A 16,024-nucleotide genomic window follows, 5' to 3' on the forward strand; every position below is an offset into this window, starting at 1 on the left:
TTAAGAATATTAGTTAGAGAAAGAGGAAAGGTAAAAATGTTTCCGTAAACGAATGCTCTTCATTGAAACCCATTTTAATCTAACACAGTCACAGGGTCGATCTGATTTGTCTATCACCCTCCTTGTAAGAAAGAGTTGAGGTCTAGAGAGATCCATATGAAATTCTCCTTCTACTTATAAGACCCAAGTTTTCAATACAACATTGAGAGAACTATTCCCTAGATTCCAGGTCTGCTGACTCCTCATACTAGGTACTTTGGATAAACTACCTTCTACGGGAGTGTTTCCCTGGCAGGTCATCTTGGTACAGGATACTCGGCCATGTACTTTAGCTCGTAGATGACAGCGTCATTCAAAGGGCCCAGCAGCTCCGAGAGCAGGTTCACATGAAGAACAGAGAGGACTTCTGATTATTAATTACTTATATTTATCAAGTCTCTTTCCTTACTCTTCCCAGAACCCTGTTGATGCAGAGAGAGAGAGAGAGAGAGAGAGAGAGAGAGAGAGAGAGAGAGAGAGAGAGAGAGAGAGATGGGATAGTGCCATGGGAAAGCAGGAATGTCCCGCTGTCTTCGTGTGACCTCTAGAAGGAGTCTGACCACAGATAATTGAGAAGTATGTGCCAGATGTCTACCTTGAGTGAGTATCGGAGGCCTGGCAGCTTTGAGTCTCAGCTTTGAGTCCTTGAAATTTACAGGAAACACACAAACTTTGGTGGTAAGTTTATAATTGTTTTATTTAGTATCTTTCATGACTTGTTATCGTTTGTTTGCTAGTTTTAGACTGGAGAAAACGACCCTTAAAAAGCTTACACGAGCTGTCCAAAGTCCCAGGGACGGTGGAGGCGGTGTGGCTGCTCACGGGTGGGCTTGCCTCGCTCCACGTGTGCATGCTCAGTACTTGCTGTCTACGCAGACAGTGTCTCGCAGGCAGTACCTTGGGAAATCGTTTTGTAAATTAACTGTAAAGTGATAGATAAAACATCAGAGAACAAAATGCACAAAGACAGCCAGGACTGCCTCTTCATTTGGGGTTAGAGGGTAAAGTGAGTGACTGGAGAGGTCTGACTCTGGTTATGTCCTGATGTCTACTGTTCTTTGCTTGGCTCTTTTACATACCATGTGCATCTCTTGCCATGCCATGGGTTTAAGATGGTCTTAGTGTGATTAGTTTGAGCTTTGGAGTCCTGAATAGCAGCAAAGACAGTGAAAATGCAGAGAATGTGAGTTCCAGGTCACCCCAGATCCTTGTGGCACAAATGCCTCAGCTGAAGAACAGGGTGAAGTTAACTTAAGAGCGGCCCTGATTAGGACAAAGAACCCTATGCCCGGTTCTCAGAGTTACTGAATATGGTACTGTAGGATGCTCGACTCTATAGAAGCTAACACAGTCATAGCTCTTAAACGTGACATGAGAGCAATTTGCTGTATAAGACTTCCTGTTTGCTAATGCAAATACTTAACCACACACAGCACGGGGCACTGGGTTGATTAGGGCGGCCACTGAACACTGGCTGTTTATTCAGGTGAGCACTGAGCTCTGCTCATTTCTTAGGATGGGCACTGAGAGGTGGTTAGTGTATTCCAGTAAGCAATGGGATCAGTTGGTTTACTCAGGTGAACCCTAAGCAACAGTTGGTTTACTTTGGTGAGCAGTAAACACTGACTGGTTTAATAGGGTGGCCGCTGACCCAGTATGACAGGTGTCTTCATAACATTCGGAAATTTAGATACAGATATGCACATGGCAAAGGCCCTGTGAAAATATTGGGTAAGGTGATGCATCAGGGATTTCTAGAGTCACAGAATTTATAGAATGAATCTCTCTCTCTCTCTCTCTCTCTCTGCATACATGCATACAGAATGACGTACAGGCTGCGTTCCAGCTCATCCAACAACGCCCAGCTGGATCAGACTAAAAATGGATTCACCTACTTTAAACTTAAGCAGAAAACCTCTGGCCAGGTATACCTCCATTTCTGGATTATAGTTCGTTCCAGATGCAGTCAGTTGACGGCCAAGAGTAGCCACCATCACCATCTGTAAGCCAAGGAGTGAGGGCACAGCCCTGCCAGCATCTTGACTTTCAACTCCTGGTTTCTAGCTAGGACTTTGAGAAAACCAATTTCTGTGATGTAAACCCTCTGACATGCCGTAGGTTGTCATGGTAGTACTGGGAACCACAAAAATTTGTATCTGGAAAAGAGTGGACAGAATAAGTTCTGTTTGAAGCCCAGAGGAGAGATGTCTTTATTTGGATATCAGATTCAGTGGGTGTATATTACTTTGCCTGGCTTGCTAGTTTTCCTCCTCGGACACGGAGGAGATGTACAGAAGGTCAGGAAATTGAACAGAGGTGTGGAGCAATGGGGGATGGTGAACTGGGGGTAGCAACCAGCAAGTCTCAGATGTCAGGAAAGCAAGAGCCTCCCAGTACCCCACCGGGTTGACATTAACTGAAATACTCCACAAAGGGGAGGGAGAACCTGCCGAGGAGACCATATCCAGAGGTTAGGCATGGCCCCGGTTGAGGTTTGGGGCCCCCTACCCATTTCCAAAATTTTAACCCAGAATTGCTCCTGTCTAAAGGAAATACAGGGACAAAGAGTGGAGCAGAGACTGAAGAAAAGGCCATCCAGAGACTGCCCCACCTGGGGATCCATCACATTACAGGCATCAAACCCAGACTCTATTGCTGATGCCAAGATGTGCTTGCTGACTGGAGCCTGATATAGCTGTCTCCTGAGAGGCTCTGCCAGATCCTGACTAATATAGATGCAGATACTCACAGCCAACCATCGGACTGATCACAGGGACCCCAATGGAGGAGTTCGGGGAAGAAATGAAGGAGCTGAAGGGGCCTTATCTGGCATCAATGGGAGGGGAGACACTTGGTCCTGTGAAGGCCTGATGCTCCAGTGTAGAGGCCATGAGTCAGGAGTTGTCGGGGGAGCACCCTCAGAGAAGCAGGGGGAGGGGGCAGGGGATAAGGGGTTGGCAAAGGGGAGATTGAGAAAGGGAATAACATTTGAAATGTAAATAAATAAAATATCCAATTGAAAACATAATAAAATAAATTTAAAAAAATGAAGTGTCGGACCCAGCCCAGGGATGGTGCTGCCTTCATTCAGAGTGGATCTTACCTCTTTAGTTAAACCCTTCTGGACTCTCCCTCAAAGACTCACCATGGACTTTCTAAATCCAATCCAGTTAATAATGAAGACCTGTCATTCCAGGAGGAAGGGAAGGTGATGGCAGAAGATACGGATAAACGAGCAAAGGCACTTGAAAAGGAGTAGAGCCGTATCACCAGGGATTTGGAGAGAAATCAAAGGAATGGTCTATAGCCATAGCAGAATGGCCTTAAGTCTGCTGTTCTGTAGACTAAAGGGCTCTGTCCTGGACAGGTCAGGTTCCCAGGTCAGCCATGCGCCAGCTCTCCAAGCTTTGCCTCTTTGCTAATGCACAGTCACACCTTGTAAAATCACTACAGGGATTAAAGGGAGAGAGAGGCTTTGTCATGAGGGATTGAAAGACAGGAGGGAAAGAGGGACGTGTTCACACTCAGAGATGGAGACAGAGAGAGATGAAATTATAGTTAATTAATAGACTAAAAGTTTGAATCACTGACTGATTTTCATTTTCTTCTTCTTCTTCTTCTTCTTCTTCTTCTTCTTCTTCTTCTTCTTCTTCTTCTTCTTCTTCTTCTTCTTCTTCTTCTTCTTCTTCTTCTTCTTCTTCTTCTTCTTCTTCTTCTTCTTCTTTTTTTTGTACTTTTATTTTACTTACAAGAATTTTTAACAGAATCAGGATCCAAGAAGGTAGGGGTTTTTTGGTGTATATTTATCGTCCCCTAGTGGTGGAATTTTGAATTACTCTTACACGCCCAGAAAAAAAAAAAAAACAACAACAAAAAACACTATGTTTAGATTTCAATCATTCTCCAAATGTGTCCAACTCCTTTGTTTATTCTACAACTTCTTGGTGAGTATAACTTACTTATGGATTATTCTGTTTCGTGTCTAGGATTGACCTAGATGTATCTCCAATTTCTGATTTCACACACAGTATACAAAAGGTCAGTCCAGGCGGTCATTACCATTAATTAGGCACACACACTAGGCACTGGGCTTTGCTGAGCTCAGCATAGCCTTAGTGGGGACAGAGTAACATGGTTTTTGACCCTGGGACAGGGCCACAGTGTGAACCTCCATGAGTGTCCATGGCTGCTTTGGGACACTTGTTTGTGTCATAATGTACATATTTCCTGGACCCACTAGCAATGAGGAAGGCTCTCCCTTTTAACGTTAAGGATTCCATGATAATTTGAAACAACAGGCCAGGAGTCAAGGGTATGGCTATGTCTCAGCAAAACGGTAAACACTGGAACCTTCAAGACAGCTCTTAAGGCTGGAAAAGAGCTCTAAATATATGAGTTCAAAAATATGTAATTTCTCAGCCATGCCAAAAGTAAGGGTGCGACAGGAATTATAGCAGGGGCTTCACGGACCTAAAGGAACAAAAGCAGCTGCTCTGTGAGCTGACTTGTTAGAAAATTACTAAGGAAGGAGATAAAGAGACTTAGGGAGTGGTGATCACAGGAGGTCCCACCCAGCTACACTTTTTTCTTTATGCTTACAAAGGCAGATAGATTCCTAGTTCAGGATCAGCCTGGGACAGAGCAAGGTTAGGCCCAAGTGTGTGGCAGAAATGGTAATTACAGGGCAGGGCTCCACCCAACTATCTTATCTCTGCACTCAACAAAGACAGACAGATCTATGAATTCTTTTGTAAGGCTAAGAAAAAAATATGCTTACCGTCTCCTAAGAATCAAAGGGCTGGGGTCCCGGTTTTCTGAGTCAAAGGATAATAAAAGGAAACCTAGAGTAAATGACTGGATTGATAAGTAAAATAAAAGACTGGGCCTGTGTTCTGCAGGAGATGAGCTATCCAGAGAAATTTTTTTTAGGATAAAAAGAGAGAACTGCTTGGAGAACTGATATATACAGAGACATGTGCACACAAACACACACACACACACACACACACACACACACACACACACACACACACACAAGTGAGCAGGACATAGAGAAATGTCCGGAGAGAAAGCAGAACACAGAGAGAAGCAGACTGGAAAAGCTGGATCAAGTAGGACACAGGTGGCCAGCATGGACCCACCATTTGACGGCGAGTCCTTTTTGCTGTTCCCAGACACCCCTTCTCTCAGAAACCCTCTTCAAGTTGAGACTGAACCTTGGCAGGGCTTGAAAGTTTTTTCCACTGTATTTCACTTGCCTTTGATGTCGAGGTCCAGAGCTGTTATTATCTTCCTCACATGATAGTACTGAGGTTAGTGACTGACTGACTCAACGAGAGACAGGCATCGACACCTAAATCCAGTAGGGTCATGCTTCTTGTTAATTCCACTGCTCATTACAGCATCTTAAACAACTCATGCCAACATTTGCTTATTTCACATCATTATCCTGCTTTATATATGCATTTACTTTGTATATATCACCTATAATGTGCATTCGGTATTATTTGGTAAGGATTCATGTTAATTCACAGTGCACTAACTGATCATTTACTGTTGCCCATTCAGGCCTTGTGGTGGATAACTAATGCATCAGGAGATGCGCTCTTTAACCTCTCTGTGAAGATTAACAGCAACCATTGTCTAAAGACCTTTCCCAAGGCCAATTTTTCCCTCTGGATATCAGGATAGAGTATATTATTCTGTGATATTGGGGCTTTTCAGCATTAAAAGGTCTGTATTCTCTGTCTCTCTGACTCTCTGTTTCTTTCTCCTTCTATATCTGTATGTATATACAGATGTTAATATGTATCAATATAACACGTATGTACAGATATCAATATATATATGTATATGTATATATGTATATATGTATACACACATGGACACACACAGAGATGTTATATGGCAGATGCCAGGGCTTCTGGAAAGAAAATGTGATATCCATGAGCATCTCTTGCTTGGGACTGGGTAAATCCTTGATTTCAGGTAGTAAAGTCTAAGATCTAGCTTGAAACAAGGGAGCTGGCCTTGTTCAGCATTCAGGCACTTCTAGTAAGTCACAAGACTAGTCCAGATGTGGAATCGTGAAGGGATAGCTTCTTGGGGGGGGGGGGGGGGAAGAAGTCGACATTGCACTACAATACATGTAGACTGGGCTCTGCCGGAAAAGAATGAGTCAATCATTCTGCCCCAACACCACAGCAGGAGGTGCCAAGGGAGTATATGGAGAAGGTTTGGGTATCAGACTGGGAGGTCAGGGGACATAGAGGATGGGATTGTGGGAATCACTTGGAATAATCATCACCGCAAAAACAATGAGGTGGAGAAGAAGGTGCTTAGAGGCAGAAGGAGCAACCTCAGCAGGCATTGAATCAGGACACAAGCTTTACAGGTTCCCAGGGTGTTGGGCAGTGGGCAAGCAGATGGGGAGGCTCAAAACAAGTCTCAAGATGCAACCAGCTCAGGATATTTCCTATTCCCATCCATTTGCCTGCAAAACCACTGGTGTCCTCATTCTTAATAGCTGAGTGTTATTCCTCTGTGTAAATAAACCACGTTTTCTATATCCATTCTTCTGTTGTGAGACATCTGGCTTCTGGCTATCACAGATAAGGCCACTGTGAACATAGTGGAGCACATGCCCCTGTGGTATGATGGGGTATCTTTTGGGTATATGCCCAAGAGTGGTATAGCTGGATCTTCAGGTAGATCTATTTCCAATTTTCTGAGGAGCCTCCAGATTGATTTCCAGAGTGGTTGTATCAGTTTACAGTCCCACCAACAATGGAGGAGGAGTGTTCCCCTTTCTGCTCATCCTTGCCAACATGTGCTGACACCTGAGTTTTACAGGCAAATGGATGGAACTAGAAAATATCATCCTGAATGAAGTAACTCAGACCCAAGCGGACATGCAGGTATGTTCTCACTAATAAGGGGATAGTAGCCAAAAAATTACAGAACACCCAGGACACAATCCATAGAACTCGGGAAGGTTAATAAGTGAAGGACCCAAGTGAAGATGCCTCAGTCCCACTTGGGAGGGAGAAGAGCAATCATGGTGGCTGGGAGCAGAGGAAGGGATCTGGGTGGCAAAGGGGACAGAGAAGGGAAGAGGGGGACATGACCAGGTATTGAGGGGGGGCAGGGGGAAGAACAGGAGTGAAGCCCTGAGGGCCAGCAGAAAGAATGAAAACAGGCAACCTCTGGAGGTAGGAGGTGGAGAGATGCTCTAGAATGTTCCAGAGACCTGGGAGGTGAGAGATTCTCAGGACTCAAGGGGAGGGACTTTAGATGAAATGCCCTATGGTGGGGAGAGGGAACTCGTAGAGTCCATCTTCAGTAGGAAGACAGGGCATCAAGAGGCAGGATGGGCTTGTCAACCCTCAGTCAAAACCCTGACCCAGAATTGTTCCTGTCTAAAGGAACTGCAGGAACAAAAAATGGAGAAGAGACTGAGGGAAAGGAGATGCAGTAATTAGCCCATACTGGGATCCAGCTCCAAGGACACTGTTACCGATGCTATGGTGTGGGTACAGACAGGAGCCTAGCATGGCTGCCTCCCAGGAGGCCCAACAAGCAGCTGAAAGAGTCAGATGCAGATTCTTATGCCCAGCCAGTGGACAGAAGCCTGGTTCCCCTGTGGTTGAATTAGGGAAAGGCTGGAAGAAGCTGAGGAGGACGACCCCATAGGAAGACCAGCAGTCTCAACTAACCCGGACCCCTGAGATCTCTGACATTGAGCCACCAACCAGGGAGCATCCATGAACTGGTGCGAGGCCCTGACACATACACAGCAGAGGACTGCCTGGTGTGGCCTAGGTGATAAAAGAGCCACCTAACCCTCAAGAGACTCGAGACCCCAGGGAGTGGGGAGGTCTGGTGGGGTAGGGCTGGGGGGATGGGACATCCTCTTGGAAACAGGGAAGGAGGAATGGGATGAGGAACAGTCAGGGGGTGGATCCGGAGGGGGATAATGACTGGATTGTAGAAAAAGATTAAAGAATAAAGGAAAAGAAAAGGATGTAACCAGCTTCTCCATGCATTTTGGAAATCCCCCATTCCTCTAAACATGGGAAGGTGTTGCTTTATAAAATGTATATGGTCATCTGTTGTTTGCTTACCAAGCATATTTTTCTGATCCTGTTGATAAGCAAGAAAATATACGTCCTGGGAGAGCAGGTATCTTTACCATGCATGGCATAAACCATGGGTTTTTGAGGAGAGTGATATTTTTCTTAACTCCAGGATAATATTATTCTTAATAACCATTTTTCCAGTATTAATATTCTACATTTAGAATTCCCTCTGAGATTCTCACCCTGGCCTGGGAGTAACATTTGTGTAAGACCCAATTCAAATACAGTTATGTTTTAAGTTTCACTGCCGAGATCTCAGGGATGTCTCCTCGTTGTGTGTCAGAAACCAAGTATGTGCCCTGTTTGGCCTCTACTCAGTCTTTTATCCCACTGAAACAGTCACATGTGTTTGTTTCAAGGATAAACGTATTTCTTCGTTACAGGACTGACAGGTTAAACCTTGGTGTCTTACGTTTTGCGTTCTATAGAGTATATGCAGGGGCCCGGTACAGACTCCTGGATGAAGCTAGGACAAAATTAGAGTACATTTTACATGTAGTCTGAATAATATCTGCCTCCATATCTAAACTTAGAGTAATTTTTTTCTTTAAGAATATATTGTTTTATGTCCTTTCACACAGTCATTTGATTTATCCTTATGACAATGCAGGGTTCACTGTATTATTACTTCTACGTTTTTGAGATATAAAAGTCTACAACTTGTCCCTTTCTTCCATCTCCTGTCTCCAAACACTCTCTTGTCCCCCTGCTTCATCTCACTCAAATTTCTGGAGAATTCTGAGAATAGGGTCGTCTTCCCTGGGGAAGGGCACATCAGCTGATCATTGTTCCTAAAAACATGGACACTTATGGCATTATACAGACTGAGAAGATATGTATGGATATATGTTGCCAATATTGCTGGTGTTTCTTTGGGACTTAACACATAAGTCTACATATAACATGTGTTAATTATACATGGATTAATTTCAGGATCCACACACACACACATATATATATACACACACACACACATACATGTATGTAACAACAATCAATGAAAAAGGGACTTTCCTTTTAAACATTAGATCCCTGAGGTTCATGAGCACTTACGTAGCCACACGAAAACTCAGACGTTTGAGTACGATCCCACAATCGGTGGCTATCCATTATTCCTCTGCAATATCATCTGTCATATATTTTCTTAGATTCATATCTTGCACATCCATAACAGAGGTGGAGGAAGGTAAGCTTGATTTGTCTTCAACTCAAGAAACCTTCTCATTGAAATGCTACGCCTGACCAGCATGTCGCATGTCCACCAGATGGCGGTGCAGCTCAACACAGTATGAAGCCTCTGCAGCAAACCTTGCATCCTCTTGATTCTCTATCAGACATTTTTGTGACACTGTCTTACCACCTTTCTTTTCAGTTGTCATTTTCCTGGATGTTTTAAAGGCTAAAGCTATTTGGACTGTCATTCCCTGTATATGGGAACAGGGGTAAGGTCACCTTGAAGCCTGTACCAGAAATGATGTAGATCGCAAAAAAAGCTCATATAAGTTATGACGTGTTTGTGCCAAGACATCTTAACCAACTGTAAAAGTACAAAGGTAGTAACTGTGAACCCCTACTGGACTCTCCACAAACCTTAGGTTTGTTTACTGTTGAAACACTGGTAAATATCCGCTGGGAGTCAGAGAAGGTTGTGGAAGCTAGAGAAAATTCGCCAGACTTTTACAAGAGCTCCAGATCAGGTCCCAAATTTAATCCATGTATAACGAACATGAATTATGCGTGGACTCTTATGTTGAATCCCAAAGTAACGGCAGCAATATTACTGGTTGTTACTGGTTGTTATCACTGATTCCTGATAACCAGACACATTGTTCACCACCCTATCTATTCAGTGTTTCCAGCCCCTACTACAATACATATTAGGACTAGTAGCCTTCTGTCACAGATAATGGAAGGAAACCTCAGGGAGGTTAAGGCTATTGGCTAAGATCACTGACAAGGTCAATGACTCCTGATTTTACAATGATTGAAACACAAAGACACTTGTACCAGAGAAGGGTCAGGTGCTAACAAATACTGCAGCAGGCAGCCATGGGAACCATTATAAGGGATAATTTCAGAGCTCTGTTACTTATTCTGGCCTTGGCTTCTGAAATTCTCTTGCCCAGGTTAAGATTAGGGAGAGAATAATTTTGTTTGCTCTGTCTTCAAGTAGTGGTTGTCTACCAATCCCTTTGTAGCTGTGTGGTTTTCAAGATCCCAATCGATGACTGTCAATCTAGAAAACTTCACCCACTGCTACTTTAGCGAGACTGTGAGGAATGTTGTCCACATGTAGGCAGGCCTTTTCCAATCAGTGAGGGAGTTGGAGTAGAGTAAGTGCCCACTGTAAGTACCACACCGAGTCCTTATCCAGGCAGAATTGGTTCTTCTGTTTTACACAGCAGCCCTTTGCTCTTACTTTTAAAAAAGTATTGTTATATGAGTTCTGTTTATGTGTGTGTGTCTGTGGTTTACATGTGTCTGAATATATATATATATATATATATATATATATATATATATATATATATATATATATGAATGAATGAGAGGGGGGAGGGAGAGGGAGCATAGAGGTTAGCAATAGAGGAAAACCCATGGGAATTGGTGGTTTTCTCTTCTTTCCACCAAAAACCTTCAACGTGCCCTTACTTGATGAGCTATCTTGCTAGAAAACCTTTATGCTCACACTCTGCTTGGTGAGGAAGGCCTTCCAAAGGATCCGATCCAAGTCCTAATCCTCTACATGGCTAGTTTCCTGTAAGAGGCACAAGCCAGATATCAGGCCTTGAAAGGCAGATCTTCTGCATGATTCACTTCTCTTTCCCGGGCCATGCAGAGTCTGCACCATGTCGGCACTGAGTGCATTCGTTTTTTAGTTTAATGTATTGATTAATCCATTGGGTCAATGCTCATTATCATCACTTCATGTGGAAATGCCATAATGGAGGTCAGCATGGGGGCAGGGGCTCACTCCAGGAACTGAATCCTTTGTGCAGCTCAAACCCTGTTCTAATTGTCTGTTCTGAAGCAACTAAAGCTTAGAAACCTGGGTGAAACAAAGCTAAGTCATGTTGAGATCTGAAGGGGACAAACACTCCTAGAGTGTTGCAGCATTCAAGTATAAGTTTCTGCTGGGGCCATGGAGAAGGCAGGGAGAAAGAATCAGAAAGTCATTTCTAAGTTGACCTCTGTTTCTGCAACTGTGTGTAGCTTATTTCTATCTGGCCCCTACTAGAATATATTGGCTATATGATTAACTGAGACATGAAGTAGTTCTATAAGGCCCCCATGCTCTAATGTAAAGTTGAAATACTTCTGAACTGGTAACTGTCGGCCCATGTCGTCTGCTCTAGCATATTGCATCCTCATCTCTGCTCTCTTCACTTTGACTAGCCGGTCTTTAAGTGCTTGACAAACTATTATTAGGCTTTTCTACACTACAGAAAACTGGCAGCAAAGCCAGTCCCTCAGGTACAAGGTGGGCATATAATGTAGGACTTCAGATGGACAACTCTGGGGAAGGTTCTTTGGGTGATAATTAAGACTAATCACTTACTTTATCTTCGAGCAATGTTCTTGGAGATTCTGCTCATCAATACCACCATGTACCAAGTGATGCTGTCCCTTTACGTAGCAAACCAGTCACAAAGCATTCACTATATGGCATACAATGCTCAAGCAAAAAGAAGAACTACTCAATGAGACAGAAGGATCACATCTGCTGTGGAGTTTACATTCTACTAAAAATGACAAATAAATCTTTAACACAATCGAAAGGAAGAATCTTAGAAAAACAATCCAAGTAGCACAGATTACATATATCCTAATATTGCAACAGCTTAATGAACGTCAAGAACTTTTAGAAACATTTTGACTTACTTTTTCACAATCCCCTACCTGTGTATTTGGTATTTGGATCATAATTCATCCCACATTTCCCTCTATTTTTCTCCTCCTTTCCTCTGAACCTTTCATGACTTCAAGGGTTTTTGACCCTACTACATATAAGTTTTATTTTAAACTAATGGATCGTTATAAAAATCCCTGTTGATTGAGATACATATAATAAGACGTCACACATGAAGATCTCAAGCTAAAATATGTCGAAGAAGTTGTCTGGGTTATAAGTTGTGGTCTCATCCCTTCACATCAGTTTGATTTCTCCATAGGAACCGATTGACCATATCTAAAAAAAGTAAATCTGACTCATGTCTTTATTAAGAAATCATCAAATTCTAAATGAATTAGTAACCATGGATCCTAAAGATGTGCAACTGACCTGTGTGTTCTCAGGTGTGGGCTACTGCCAATGTAAATGTTGCGTTTATTTTCTCAGATGAAGGGATAAGATAAAAGCCTTGCCCAAGCTGTGTAAATACATGGCTTGGGCTTGTTTCTATCTATTCCTAGACCTACGCCTGATATCTTCTAGTCTCTGTACAATTTAATCTTCTGCAAGCCCGGACCTTGAGGGTTTCAGCTTCCAGCCTCCTTCTGCTAATCTAGGCCTAAAATGCTTCAGCTTCTAAGCTTCTGAGATTTACTGCTGAATAAACTCACTCTTTCTGACTCATTCTGAACTTCTACTGGCTAGTTCAACTCAGCTGTTCTGACTCAAACTCCTAAGCTTACTGATTCAAAATGGCTTCTCTTGGCTTCTGACTTTTTGCTCTGTTTGGAAAGACTGCCTCTATGAACTGAACTGAACTGAACTGAACGGAACTGAACTGAACTGAACTGAACTGAACTTACTGAACTGAACTGTACTGTACTGTACTGTACTGTACTGTACTGTAGTCTCTCCCCCTCACTGCTCTTAAATCATCTCTCTTTCCCCTCCTCCCAAGAGTTGATCATATCCTATTTCTGACTCATTTTGTCAAATCTTTCTCTGATTCGCTACTTTGTAACAAATTTGTGCTGACTAGACATCATTATTTGGGATTAGAGGTGTGCATTAAAAGCATGTCTGTATTCCAGCCAGAGGAATCAAAGGTGTGTACTAAGATCATGACTCTATTCCAGCCAGAGGGATTAAAGGTGTGTGTATGGCATATCTGAATTGCAGCTGGATTTTTATCTTTGGATGTGATCCCTTCCCAGAGAAGCCATGTTGCTGGATTAAAATTCCTCTACATGTTATGAACATTTTCTTTCTACCCATTATCAAGAGTCTCCAAAAGAGTGACATGCTTGTTGCAATGACTAATCTACATCGACACATCTTAATCCTCTGTTAGCTCTACTCTTGATGCTATGTGTTCTGTGGGCTTAGGCTGCGTAGACTTATGACCTGTGATGACCATCCTGCACTGAAGTACCAGAATATTTTCCTAAATGTTTTCTCTGCCATGTCTTGGTTATCACAGAGTTTTTTACTGTCTTCGTGTTTTTACTTCTCCAGCGTGTCATGCATTTAGAATCCTACTCTGCTTGGCTTTTTCAGTTTTACCTCTTTCCGTTAGCACAGTGGATCGCTTGTTTCCCTTATGTTTGTTTCAAGCATGAGAATTCATTTCCCTTTAGCACCGAGCAATGTAAGGATCTGGCCATTTATTCATTTGCTTCTAAAGACATGTTGGCTCTTTGAAACAGTTTGGTAAATTATTTAAAGGAGCTTGGCAATCACATTAACAGTATGAATGAATATCCATGAATGTAGCCGAGGGGACTTTTAGGGAAATAAAACTATTCTATGGTGCTTCAAGGTAGGGTGGTCATATAATCCTGTCATCGTATACATTGCCTAAGCCTACAGAATGCATAGCAGCCGAGTAGAGTGAACTGCAGACTGGGGATTAAATGTGTCAATGTAGATTAGCCAATTGTGACAAGCATGTCCCTCTCCTGGAGATTATTGATAGTGAATAGAGGTCTAGAAATAAATACTTTCAGGTATGTGTGTAGAGTATTCTATCTGGGCATGGATTTTCAACCCTTCAAGCTAAACGCCACAGTGCTTGTGTTGACAGTAAGAGTCTGATTGGCTTCTCCACAACCAACCAAACTGGCTGTCAAAGCGACAGAACAATTCTGCATCCTCAGCCACGGTGAATGAGCATCCTGGTCCTTTCTGTTCTTGTCTGCTCTAGGTCTTCTAAGTGTAGTGGATTTAGACCATTCTTACGGGTATATATCTCATTCTTGTTCCAATCTGCCTTTAAAGTCAATATACTGTAAATGCTTGTTCTCTCACAAATTTATAGGATAAAATTTTAACCCCCAAGATATGGTACTAGGAAGTAGGCACTGTCTGCTATGACACCATGTGTAGATAAGCATTCTGCAGTCAGGAGGGTCCTCATAACAATCTAATCATGTTGGATCCAGGACCCTATTTCCTAGCCTTGAGAACAGTGGGAACTATGATTTTGTTTTTTGTTTGTTTGCTTTTGTTTTTGATAGATTGCTCAGGTTGTTAGAGCACTTCGTGGACCAAGACTCAGACACCATGCAGTGTCTTTTCATGCTTATGTTTCATCCTTATATTTGATCATATTCTTCCCTTCCTCCAAGCCCTTCCTCAAGGTTCTCTCCCTCTGCCTACCCACCTAACTTTATGTTCTTTCTCAAAAAAAAAAAAAAACCCAAAAGTACAATATAAAACAAACTCCCAGTCAAGAAAACAAAATACCACTCCCGCCCAAAAATCCAAAACATAATGAAATAAAAGGACACACACACACACACACACACACACACACACACACACACACACACCCTAAAACAAAACACCCCCAAAACTGATTATGTTGATTATGTTGGTCATCTACTCCTGAACATGAGGCTAGTCCTGGAGTTGTTGATGCACCAGTGCCACTGTATTATAGAAAGTTGAGTTTCTCTCTCCCAGTAGGTATAAATGACAGTTCAGTAGTTATATTTACCCTAGTGGCTAGGTTTCATTCATTCATTCATTCATTCATTCATTCATTCATTCATTCATTCAATAGCTTTTTAAAAAATATAAAAAGATAAAACAAAAACACCATAAGAAAAACTACCACAAGACAAGGTACAAGAGTGAGAGCCTCACTCATTTATACATTCCGGAGTCCCATAAAACAGTAAATAGGAAATCATTGTGTTTATTTAGAGGACCTATGCAGATTTTGCAGGCTCTGTGCCCGCTACTTCACACAAGCTTTGATCATGTTGATTTAGAGAGCCTTGTTTCGGTGGTGTCCTCCATCCCCATTGCTCTTACACTCTTTCTGCCTTCTCTTCCAAGGGTTCCTTGAGCTCTGAGGGAAGGGTTTGACGGGGACATCCCATACAGGGCTGAACGTTCCAAGTCTTCCACTCTCTGCCTAATGTGAGTGCCTATATTTGTTCTCATCTGCTATAGGAGGAAGCTTCTTTGATGACAGCTGAACAGAGTTCTGATTTGGCAAAAGTATAGCCAAATATCATTAGGCGTTATTTTATCACCTGCCCCCTTTTTTGGCCAGTGTTATTTGGCTTTTCCTTAGGTCCCTGGGTAAGCAAGCTTCAGGTTCTTGGTCACAAAGGTGGTGTTGCATATGGGTTCCATCGCACGGAGTGGGCCTTAGGTCAAATCAGTTTTGATTGGCTACTTCCACTAGTGTTGTGCCATAATTACCTTAACATATCTTATAGATAGTGCGCCATTGTAGATTCAAGAGGCAGTGACTGCCTTGGTGTTTATGCTTCTCACTTGTGAGTGTGCAGAATAGATTCTTGTATGAAAGATGCTCAAACATGAAAGTGAATGCTCTATGTAGCCACGAGCTGGGCAACTACGTCTTAAATGAGTTGCATAGGTCTTGTCTTTCCCCATGGAGCTTGGCCCATTTTTTAATTGGGTTGTTTGCCTTCTTATT

This window comes from Rattus norvegicus, chromosome 7, assembly GCF_036323735.1.
Source record: "Rattus norvegicus strain BN/NHsdMcwi chromosome 7, GRCr8, whole genome shotgun sequence".
In the NCBI taxonomy this organism is placed as follows: domain Eukaryota; kingdom Metazoa; phylum Chordata; class Mammalia; order Rodentia; family Muridae; genus Rattus; species Rattus norvegicus.